Consider the following 12,500-nt stretch of genomic DNA (forward strand, 5'->3'; position numbering starts at 1 on the left):
GCGCATAGATTTCGTATTGTATAGAGACATAAATATGGAATGAACCTTTAAAAGAGGCATTATATACTGTGATATTTCTAGAGCTGCTTATCAGACAAAAATAATTTCTCTTTTATAGTGGGAGGTTTGAAGCCCCTCCTTTAATTATCTTAAATGTTTTGTAGGAATATGCAGCTGTCCTTCACTGCTGTATTTACATACAGCATTAATTGCATGGTCCCTGGTTCAAACAAAACCATTTTAAGGACATTATGTGGCACAGTTAGTCTGGTTCATCTGGTGTACCCAAAGAAAAGGAGTTGCCAGTGTGTTGCTGTTACTCCAGTGGTGTGAGCTCTATATTTGCTGCCCAACAAAAGATAGCATTTGATAAAGCCCCACCATGAGTGATGAAAAGTTAATGAAGAGGTAACCTAATGATGTAATGAATATTGTTGTGCAAGGTCAAATGGGACTGGGTAGGGGGAGCTATATAAAGAGATGGAACAGATATTTTTTGTGTGTTGTTAAGATTTGATGCTGAATGTTGGGGGCCCTGTGGGGGACTGGATCTGGTGTTGAACAAGTGATTAAAAATTGAGAGGGTTTGAATGACACCAGTGAGAATGTGCTGGAGCCAGGTGCAATCAATAGTGCTGTAGTGCATGGACTCAGTGTCAGAGCACCGTTAGTGTGTGCAGTATGTAAGTCATGTCTCTTTGGAAGAGGGCGTCCTGGGAATGGGAGGGGCAGATCAACTTAAATCAGATAGGTAACCACTTTTTCCATTATGATCTATACAAAGTGCATCTGTCTTGTCACATGAACCTGTTCATTAAAAACTTGCAATTCCTTGCTGTAAATTCATCCAGTCAGTCTGGTAATTCATAGTGTTGCACAAATTTACACTACACAGAGAAATTAATGTACTTCTGTTAGCTTAACTGCCTTGCAAAGAGCTATATGTTGTTCAGGCTTCTGCTGCCATCGGAATGACTGTAACTGCAGTATGCAACACCCTTGCAACATCACGCAGAAAGGAAGTTCAAAAACATTGACTATGGCAACAGTTATAAAATAAAAATATGTGACAGACTGGAATGTTAATGTCTATTTAGGAAAACACTTGCTGGTTCTATAGATTGAAGCATTGGTGATATTAATCCATATGGTTACTCCTGTTTCAGTGTGACTGACTCTGATGGAATAGTGCTTACTCAACTCTAGCCAGGTGTTCTCTTCGATCTGTTTTCCCTTTCAAATTAAAACAGTGCAAGTCCTGACTCATGCTTTGCCTCTATCCATTAACATCGGCAAGAAGACTGTCCACAAACATGCCAGCAGGATGCTGCATGAGGCAAGGACTGCCCTATTAGTTTTCCGATGTCATAGAAGGATTGCTGACTATGAAGTCTCTACACTTAACCGTATCAGCTATAGGTGATTGGGGCTGGGGGGTGAGGAGTGGGGGTGTGGGGGTGTGGGGTGCATGTTGAAAGCAGAGGGTCTGGTGAACCAAAAAGTGTACATGAAAATACATTTGAGGACTGTGAAAGAGAGTGAGTTGGAGTGTCAGGAAGCACGCTGTTGATGTGGGTGGGTTTGGTGGCTCGTGGGATTTTGCTGTTAGCTCTGCACTGTGGTCTGGGTGCATGAAAATGTAGTACTCTAGCAGGGGGTGGATGAGAAGTAGAGGGATAACAAAATGTGAATGAATACAGAGACACATGGATAGGGTTAGTGTTGATGTACAGTGTGAACTCAAAATCATGAGGTGGTCTTCACAACTTTGAAAAACTTGATCAGCAGTAGAGAGTTCACATACCTTCTGACACAATACTTAGTTTTTTTTTTCTTAGCAAGGAGGTTGTGGCTGTATACTGTCCCTTCCTATTGAATGGTGCCAGTATGTCTGCCCATGTCTCAATCACAGAGCCCTCTTTCCTCTGTCTGTGATCCCCTTGCCTCTCTTTGGCAAGTCGTGGCTCAGGCAACTGGCACAGCACCACCCTCATAAGCTGAGCACAGTCATAAAACAGAGGGAAGGATTGCTTTTTTATGTTTAGTTTTTTTTTTTTTTTCAACTAGCATTTTTGCTGATAACAATCAGGTAAGTGAATCAAAATGGTGGTGAAAGTATTTACTATATATTTGGACTTGGATAGTTTGAGGATTAGGAGATCATTTATTCAGATAACAACAGAGATGCTAGTGGTGAGACATCTAGCAGAGTCCAATAAATGTGTCCAGGCAGAAGCACAGTGGAAAGAACAAGAGGGTGCAAAAGCACAGCAACGCAAGAGGGGGGGATATCTTTTAAGTGAAATCATTTCCTTTTCTTAATCAAAAGATGACAGGCCTGGCTTCAGAGCTCCCATCTGCACACCACTGAACTGCACACTTGTTAGCAATGGTGAGATATTCACAGTATATTGTTTCTCAAGTTTATCAAAGCTTATTTGAATGGGTGTGCTCTAGGATTCAGGAAAGGGTGTCTGAGAGTTTTCTTAACAGGATGGTAAAATGTACAGATGCCAAGTACTTCTCCCAGTAGTTTCCATGTGGAAGGATATTTTTGCAAGGTAAAGTCAAACATCACAAATTTAAAGAAGACATGATAATTTCTCAAATGTAGCAGACTGTTAAGCCCTGTAAGAACACTAGATTCCTCCAGTAAAGAAAAAAGTTAAGTCAGATGTTGATTTAATGTTATCAAAACAATGAGGATTAGGTAATGCAAATGGAAAGTGTGTGACTTTCAGGATTTTCAAGTAAGGTAAAGAAATATATATTTTTATCAAGCTTTTCTTTTTCCCCACTTCCATGAAAATAACTTTAAATAAATCCAGGCTGTTTTGGTATGAATGAAATGAGGATCTTTTGTAATCTAATTGTACAACTGACCATTTATGGTTGTCCAAATTTCTGTAGTTGGTGGATATTCTGCCATTGAAGTGTAATTGTTCCACAGAGCATTTCCTCTTCAGTCCATTCCCCTTCTAAGTAGTGTAGTACTCCACTGAGAGTAAAGCTGTGATGCTTGTGGCATGGAACACATTTCAGGTGAGGGTCAGTGAAGGAATTCTCTCTCTTTAGCAAGTGCTTCCTTCATGTGACACTCACGTGCCTTATTTCCACTTTATCAACATCCTGTCAGTTACATATTTTTGGCAGTCACATCATACATTACCCCTTTAAGAGCACCTATTATAAATAAATAAATAAATAAATCACCTTTCGTGTTCTCCTTCCACAATGTAGCTAACCTTTAGAATTATCTGTACGCGTAGACTGTGAAACTAGTGCACTTCATCCACATACACACTCACACACATTGTGACTGACAGTGTCCCATAGACCTTTGTGCTACTTTTCTGCGTGGGTCACCTAATGGTCCTTTGTTTAATGGGACAGTAAAACGCTAATGCCATTTATAAAACATTGGAGTTTACAGGCTGCTGCTGCAGTTGCCTCAGGCTACACCGATAAGATGTAAACATTTTCTCTTTGCTGCACTTTTTTTTAGATCCCATACCATGTTGAAAACAAACCACGTAAGGAAAAGCAAGACCTTGCACCAAAATTAAACAGACTGACTCAGTCAAGCACAAATTGTTTAGTTCTGTTGTAATAAATCATATGTAAAAAGCAGTGTTTCTTCCAGTGCATGTTCAGAGCTGGACTCTGCAAACATGTTTTTTGCAGATCTCTGGGAGGGATTCATCCAAAAAAGTCCTGTAATCAAAAACAATAACTGCTTAGAGTGTAAACTTTTCAGAATGTCCTAAAGAGGTATGAAATAATAATCTGTGTGTGGGCCATGAATGCTGAGAATGCAAACATTTCACAATAAAGTTGTTTAAATAAAGACCTTGGCTTAGATGGCTGAAAGATAGGACATGCTGTGTTAATTATGCACACTCATAAAAATAAACCTCTGGTATAAGATATTACTTTCTATACAGCAGGATTTAACCTATAAAATAACAGAGAGGTGTGCTCCTCAGATGTTGAAGAGGATGTTTTGTTTTAAGAAAGAATAAAATAGGCCAGTAGAAAAAAAAGACTACCATCAACAAAGGGTCCAGTGTTTACTCTGAATTTAAAGACTTTCAGAATTCTTCCCCTACTATTGTACTGCACTGCAGACAGAAAATAGCTTAGTTAAGCAGTCAGTTTATTTTTCTTATTGTGAAAAGTTATATGCTTAAAAGTGCAGTAAATGGTAGAAGTTTAGAGGGTCCTTATATGTAGAGTAATAGTGATATGTTACATCAGAAAAGAGGGAAAAAGTAGATTATTTTTCCTAGAGCACAGACTTACGTTTTAGTACTGGGTGGCCCTTTTCATTTTGCCCTGTTAACATAAGAATAGGGGGTTAGCTGGTTTAAATTATTCTGTGCCTCTGCTGGTGCATAGCAGGGGCTGTTGTTATCCACTTATAACATCAGTCGCTCCCTCTCTCCCCAGCCTTCCTCCAGCACTGAGGAACGCAGAGGGCAGCCCATCCAACTCCATTAACCAAGTTATTAAACACCAAGCCCTGGTACAACTCGATCATCGCCTGCGTGTGGGCACTGTGCATGCTGAACACACCAGCAAAAAAAGAACCATTTTTTGCACTGAGCCCCAAAAAATGCTCACTGAATACGGGAACACCGTCTAAAGATAATCACATTACACCCACAGCTCTAACCTTTGTTTCTGATTAACATTAACTTACCTTAAAATTGACTCACGTAGGATGCATGAAATATTTCTGTTTGGCAATTTTAAGGTCACGGGAAGAATTCAGCTATGAATACATGTTTAGATACATTTTTTTCCTTGGAGTGAGGAGGATTGGTGGATAAACTGTGCTTAAAGACATCTGGAAGGGATGTAATGCCATTTGTCTAAACAAAAAAAAAAAAAAAAAACGTGAAATCCCCCTAGCCACCACAGCACGCATCGGGTTTAGTACTTGTACAATGTTTTCAGAAGTGGTATATTGACTAATATTTAATTGCAACAGCCCAAAGAGTTACCAGCAGCCTACTTTCAAGTGATTTTTTTTCTTCCATTATTACTCAAATAAACAGTAATACCATCAGTAGAATTAGTGCAACTCTTAGGAATAATTTGAGGAGACATGTTTATAGAGAGTATAGGTATTTCCTGTGTGGGAAGTGGGGATAAAATAAACCCAAGTGAGGATATTCTGTCAGTGTGAATGTTGGATATTTGTATTGTCATTTATAAGATTACTTGATCTGATATGAAAAATTGTAAAACTATAACTACTATATAATTAAATTCTCCATTGAATTTTGATTCTGCTTTTATCCTCAGGATGATTGCAAACATACTGATAAAACACAGAGTGGTATTTGATGGTAAAAATTAATCACCATTGTTTAGTCTGCTACCAAAGACGTCTTTGAAATCAGACACAAAAGGATAGTTTATGTGATGTTAAGTAAATGAACGGCCAGATTAGCTCCGATAAAGTATCATTGTTTTTTATTTAACACCTCATTCTTATCAAAAACTAGTGGCTTTGTGGTTTCAGTTTCCAATCAGAATTTTGTCAAAATCATCAGTTTTGTTTTATTGAAAGATATATATTTTTTATACACTGCAGTATGTAGTCTTGAGTTTCCTTTGATACGGGTGCAAGCAAGAAGATGGCAAACACAGGACTCACTGAATAAATATGTAAATAATAAATCATCTAAATGTAAAACAGAGCAAGTTTTGTTCTTGTATGTTAATTAGTGTTTGTAATCAATTGTCCATGTTACAGTGTGAGAAATGGATGAAGGATGGTATACACAGAGGAGAGAAAGAGCCAAAGAGAAAGAGAGAGAGACACCTATAGATTTATCTGCTTCTTAATTCTATTTAAACAAATAGTCTTCAAGCTTGCGAATGCTGTGTAGGGACATGCCTAGAATAATAAGCATCATGAAATCTAATCAGATTTATAAGAGGAATTGATTGTTGTGTGGCAGGAGGAGAAGGAAAGGGGTTGACAATAAGCTGAAATTTAAGTGTTAATTTTTATGCTAATCCGTTGGCATCTCCATGTGATGCAATTTGGTTTCTGCGCAGCAAATATAAAATTGTCCCGCTCGCAGAGAAAATGTCAGCTTGCCAGAGCCTGAAAGCTTGTAATTTATTAGGTATGTTTCTATTAGTATGTGTCACAGTTGTTAGCGAGCTGTGCACACACAATGGTCCTCCATGCCTGCGCCGCCTCTCTCAGACCTAAAATGTTTCTGCTCAGTGGCTGGAACACGGGGGCATTAATACATTATCATATATCGGGTGGTCCTTGCCCTCTGGACAAAAGGCTATTTAATACAATTTAATGACATTCCCGAGAAGAAGAAGGGGGAAATAAAGGCACCCAGATTGAAATAGCATCTGTGTCTCTCATGATTCACTCATGCAAACATTTCAGCTTAAGACGTGTGGCATTTCTACCAGGCAGAATAGAAAGGGGAGAAAAGGAGTGAGAAGGGGAGAAGGAGTGAAAGAAGAATAAAAAGAATAAGGGGAATATAGGGGAAGAAAAAAATACAGTATAAGGCACTGCACAGTGCAGCATTCTACAAATGCTATTAAGTGATCGATTTACACAGCCACATGATGATGTCATCCAGAGGGAGGCTAACGCAGATGACAGGAATGACGGTGACAGCGACCTCGTTTGGGCTTCTTCCGAGCCCTGACAACACCCCTGTCAAGTGGCCGCTCTCCCTCCAGACACTTCCTCCTCTCTCTCTCCCTGTCTCTCTCTCTCTTGCTTTATCTGTGTGTTGCTCTCTCTCTCCCACCTCTCTTTTTTTGTTTTTGTTGTTGCGTACGTCTGTCTCAGGATCCACAACTATTGTCTCCCAGTGTACTAACAGAGTTAAAGGTTTGGATGCAATTCACATATAGGTCAATTAAATGCACCAACATCTGCTCTTCCCTTACCATTTGCATATAGTATTCATATGTTAATGATGTCCCTTGTTTTTGTGTTTTTTTTTTTTCATTTCCTTCCCCTCCTCCCAAACTCGCTGTAAAAAAGACAAATTTGTGCATTCACACTACTACTTGTAGTTAAGGGTATGAATCTATCCTATTATAATTTCCTACTGCTAGTCACTAGACAAGGGCACCTACAGCTTTTTCTCGGGAAAAAAAATAAATAAACTATCAGTAGTTTGTCCTTGACATTATTTGACATGCATTTATTTGGAGCTTAAAACTGAACATTTTTAGAAAAAAAGGACAATAGATTTTTGAAAATCAATCACAGGAAAAGTATTTTTCCGATGTGCCAAGCAAATGAAATGGCAAAAGACAAATCACTTTCTGTAAGTTTTATTTTTACATAGCAGAGTCGTAAGTGATGTGAAAGGAGGAAAAGGAAAGCTTGGGAGAATGTTGTGTATTACTATGCTTCTGATTTCTACAAGAATCCTTGTACTGTAGTGGGAAAGCTTCCCTTTCTAAAGCAGCTTAAAGCCTTATAAATCAATAATGACACAGATGGACCAGTGATAATCTATTTAGAATGCCTGATAGCAAATATTGTTGTACAGATGATTAGAGATGGAACAGTTTTAGCTCTACTCTTGATATATCCATGATTTTACTAAAGGGGGTGAAAAAAACAGCTTGGAGAGAAGTGACAATGACAGCTAAAAGGGTTAATGTAGGACTTCAGCATCTACTGTCTGCACGAATAGGAATAAAGGCTCTAAGAGAGTGGTGGTGTCTGCCAGTATAGCAATAAGAGTACATGTTTCTATAACAAAAAGGGACCTCGTAATGGAATTGTGACTGGAGGTGTAAATAGCACTGAAGGCCTGCTTCTTCTGTCTAGTCAACGAGCCTGATTTAGTGCAAGGAGGACTGAGAGAATAAAGTGGAGGTTGTCAGAAGTGGCAGCTGCTTGGAATCCTGATAAATATAAGCCCTTATTGATCTGATGAAAATGAAAGATCCCACAGTGCGCTGCAGTATTTAGCTTCTTGTCTGCAGCGCGTCACCAGTGGCCTTGCTTTGGGGGATAGATTTTCATCCCGCTGCATGGCGGGAGTCTGATTTCATCTTTAACCTTTTCAGTTGAATTTCCTTGACCTCTGCGTATTGCTGCAATTCAGTGAATTTGTTACATTTCACTTGACATCATCTCTCTGCCCCCACCCTACCCCCATCCTCCCCCTCCACCCCTCTTCTCTCTCCCTTTCTTTTGTGACAGGGAAGCGGGACGCCCTCTTGGTCACCTCTCTGTACCACCCACACTCAGCGGCCTCTGCTGCCTGGGCTCTTGCTAACTTCACTCTTTAACCTGACGGGACTGACACAAGTATGCAGTTTGTGTATTAAGGTAAGATGGGGCAGGCTGTGTATCCATATCCCACCTGCTGTGTACTGAAAGTGCTGATCTTGTGTCCTTTCCTCATACTTATTGAACAAATTGTGATTGTTATCATGTTTACTGTGATGATATACTCACATGCCATGTTTCTCATCTTCACCAAGTTAAAATCTCAAGTCAATAACTGAGAAACCAAAAAAAACATTAACATTTTAATCCATTGTCATGGTTTAACCAGTTGTTTATTCTGTTGCAAGAGATTTTATATCACTCTGTTCAACATGTGAAATGTAATCGTTTCAAAAAAAGCAAAATAGAACATTTTACCCTCAGATTGTTTTCTGGGAAAAGTAAAATTAAAAGTGTAGATGGATACAAATCTACAACTTAAGAATGGCTTTACTCTCCATACTTATGGATAGATGATAAATCCCCAAAGAGGGAGACTGCAACAGCTGTTGGCAGACAGGGTAGATATGAGAATAGCAGCATAGGATGAGTGAACATTAAAAATTAATACGCTATTTAGCCTAGGTGTATTTTAGGTATTTGACATTTTCATGTCCGGGACAGACTGAATTTATTCATAGCACGAAAAAAAGAAATGTGTGGAGAGGAGGCTTTAAGAGAAGGCTGTTCTGTCTTAGTGGATCCCCCTCCTATAGCAGTGGTACATTTATAGAGCTTCACAGACACTGGCAATGACTGAAAAATAAAGCTCATTATTTGTTGAGTAATAATTAACGCACAACACAAAGAAAATGATTTGCCTGTTAAGCCCTGAGTATTTCTATTATGTTATTTTTCCGTTATGCTGACTAGAAATAATAATACTAATCACAACAACTACACTAATAATAATAATAATAATAATAATAATAATAATAATAATAATAATGAGAAGATGAAATTTGGAAATCCCAGGCCCAGACAGTGAAAGTAGTAATCCCAGGCTTCAATGTGATTAATTACTAATGCTCTCTTAGAACATCTCCATATCCTTCACAATCTAATCGCACTGAAATCTTAGACGTCTCCTGGAAGTAAAGAGCTGTGTGCACTAGCCACCTCTCTCCTTCTCTCCCTCAACCCAACACATAACAGCACCCAGGGACATCTCTCCCTACAGTTACTACTCTCCCTTTATTTCCCTCTTGCAGTGCTGTCTCTCTTTCTCTCTCTAACTCTTCTTCTCCTTCTCCCTCCCTCTCTCTCTCTCTAACTCTTCTTCTCCCTCTCCCTCCCTCTCTTTCTCTCTCTCTCTTTCTCTCTCTCCCTCTCTCTCTAACTCTTCTTCTCCCTCTCCCTCTCCCTCCCTCCCTGTTCAAGACATAACAATATGTTATTGTACCCCCAGGAAAATGTTGTAATATCCCAGGGGATTATTAAGTGTTTTTAACCCAACAGCTCCATAGTCACAACTCACAGTATATAGCATTATAAAAAGACTTAAACTTACAAAAAATGTTTAAGGTGGAGTGATATACACAAAAAACATGATCAAGATTTCTTTATTTCACAGTTGGAATTATTACTGACTCACACAAACAATCAAAAACAATGATGAATATCACTATTGAGAGAGCACCACTTCAAAAGTGACGTAACAAGTGGGTACCACTGCATTTTATAGTTGTACAAATTACTCATGGCTGTGAAGTGTTGTGAGCTAGACTGCCAATGGGACATCATATATGTGCCAGATTCTTGTAAAAAATTAAGATAAAAAAATCATATAGTGAGAGAGAGAGAGAAATACATGAATTCAGTTTTCGCTGCAGTTCAGCATTTTATTCAAGTAGCCAGGCACATCTTTCAAGTTCACACAGACAACAAAGTGTAAGGTAGTTAAACTCCAGTACAATATTTTTACATACATGAGTAGTCTTCATCCCTGACGCTGCTGGGGATTCATAAGAACAGTTTCTGTGGTCGGGAGGGGCTTTGGTGTCAAAACGAATGTGCCTTTAAGACCATATCTGTGGAGATTAATGTCTCTTCCTATCATTCAAATCAAACTCGCTCTCTTTGAAAACATATTGTAAATATCCCCTGTCGTCAGTGGCAGCAATCTGAGAGGCACGTTGATGTCTCAGAGGAAGCCCGAAAGCCCTTGACAGATAGCAGGCCTTATGGAGTCCTATCAAAACCACGCACGTCTGCATTTGAAAAAGGCACCGCCAGGGAGGGGGAGACAGGAAGGCTGGGACTCTACCCTCAGTCAAATCATCTTCTCATGATCATGAGAATAATTGATATATGGGCATAGGCATCCTGTCCCTTTATATGTTAAGGTCGACTTATCTCCACTTCGCCCCTGATTTTTTTCCTTTCTATTATAGTCCTGAGATATTAACGGTGAGGTTCTGGTGAAAGAAATGTGCTTTATTCCAACGCCTAACCCCGGCTGTTATCAAAGTAACTTCCAGCTTATTAGCGACAAAGGACTTTTATCCTTTGTGCTGGCCTGTACGCCAGAGCTTCCTGAATTAAACTGCTGGTTTCCTGTTCTTTATATGCATGACCACATCTGGGTAGCTTGCTCACAGCCTTGCTGCTTAATAACAATCACCTTCCCTTTCAGTCTCCCCTGATTGTTTCTAATTCACTCTGACAGATAGTGCCTGACAACTCGCCTGCGTCTCCCTCCCTCCGTGACCCTAACTCACTCACCGCACTTATATAGGCTGTCATTTTTAATATTTGATTTCGTTTTTAAGTTATGTGTTTTACCCAGATGATGAAATCAGTGTTTAACCGAACACAAAATGGATCTCTCTGCATGGGCTGTGTCCAAACCCGGGCAGAGTGAACCGGGGTACATGCAGAACGGAGGATGTGTTCTCCTGCTTCCTCATGGATTATTCGTTGCTTTATTTGTTTGCATATTTATTTTTTATTTTAATGGCGGCTTTCAGAAGAGGCTTTTGTTTTATGTAGGTGGAGAAGGCATTATGTGATACAGAACCCTTCAGTAATGCTCAGTCTCATACATACACACAGACACACACACAGACACACACAGACACACATACAGGCACATGCACACACACACATATGCACTCAGACTTACAGAGACACACACATATATTGTACTTTATACAAATCATCTCTGTTACACATACAGATTCATGGAGTTTATGTTTGATGTATTCATATTCTGTCACACATACAAACACGTGTGCTGTGCATAGACACAGATACACATGTGAAAAGATATGTGCATATTTTCACACATATTCACTGTGTGTTTCTGTTTTACATATACTCTGATACATTCTTATTTGTGAATACACAAACATAGACATCACTCATGAAGTATATACACTCGTGTGTGTGCATACACACACACACAGTGTAAAGCAGGAGTAAAGCAAAAAAAGGCATATTAGTCTACATGGTTATGGGTCTCATTAACTTTTTTTTTATCCAAAAAATAACAGTCATTAAGAAATCTATCATTGGTTTGGGCCTCTTCCTGAATGTGGACCAGAGGCTACTGAGTACAACTTGGTGTTATTGGGAACTACTGTCAGAGATTTGATAAAACACCACCCTCAGGCCTCCATGTTTTTGATTTCCCATTGACATGCTCTCATTTGAGAGCCATTAAATGCAAGCACATAGAATATGTATATTAGGTACACTGATTGATTGGCAAAAGAAGAGATAATTAAATCGACAGGTAGATGGATGGCATTTTGCAACAAAATCTATTTCACCCCTCAATGAAAGTGAAATTTAGTTAACTAAAAATAACTTAGTTGGTTTGTCGATTCAATTTTGTGCTCTTAGTGGCTGCTAGGTGTTTCCTAATGGAATTTATTTTCTTTAAAAGCAGATGGGATGCGATTCACACTAGTGCTATTGCCTGGAAAGAAGCAAGTTGTGTCAGATTTTTGTCTGTCTCTGCCATAAACAAAGAGAAGTGTTCTCCAGCGTGCATTCAGCAACCTGACTGCTCTGTGCACTGCTAAACGTGAGCTGTGTGTTTGCCCATTCAATATACTCAGCGGGCATTGCTTCCCATGAAACTCCCATCACCTCAGCTGCACCAGGGGAACACCATCTCGTGAATCACTTTCACATTGTCTCGTTTCAGGGCATTCTGATGCCTTTGGCATGCCCGATTCCATTTTCTGATGATAAAACAGAACTAATT

General features: G+C 39.3%; 1 protein-coding gene across 1 annotated transcript in view; it reads left to right on the forward strand.

Annotated features, from left to right (window-relative positions):
- znf536 (zinc finger protein 536) overlaps positions 1–12,500 on the forward strand; it is a 144,247-nt gene that overhangs the window by 45,556 nt on the left and 86,191 nt on the right. The window contains exon 3 of the mRNA XM_036535638.1: positions 8,219–8,347. The gene's annotated coding sequence lies outside the window, so the exon portion shown is untranslated. The remainder of the gene's footprint in view (positions 1–8,218; positions 8,348–12,500) is intronic.

The sequence above is a fragment of the Megalops cyprinoides genome, chromosome 8 (assembly GCF_013368585.1).
Source record: "Megalops cyprinoides isolate fMegCyp1 chromosome 8, fMegCyp1.pri, whole genome shotgun sequence".
Taxonomy (NCBI): Eukaryota; Metazoa; Chordata; class Actinopteri; order Elopiformes; family Megalopidae; genus Megalops; species Megalops cyprinoides.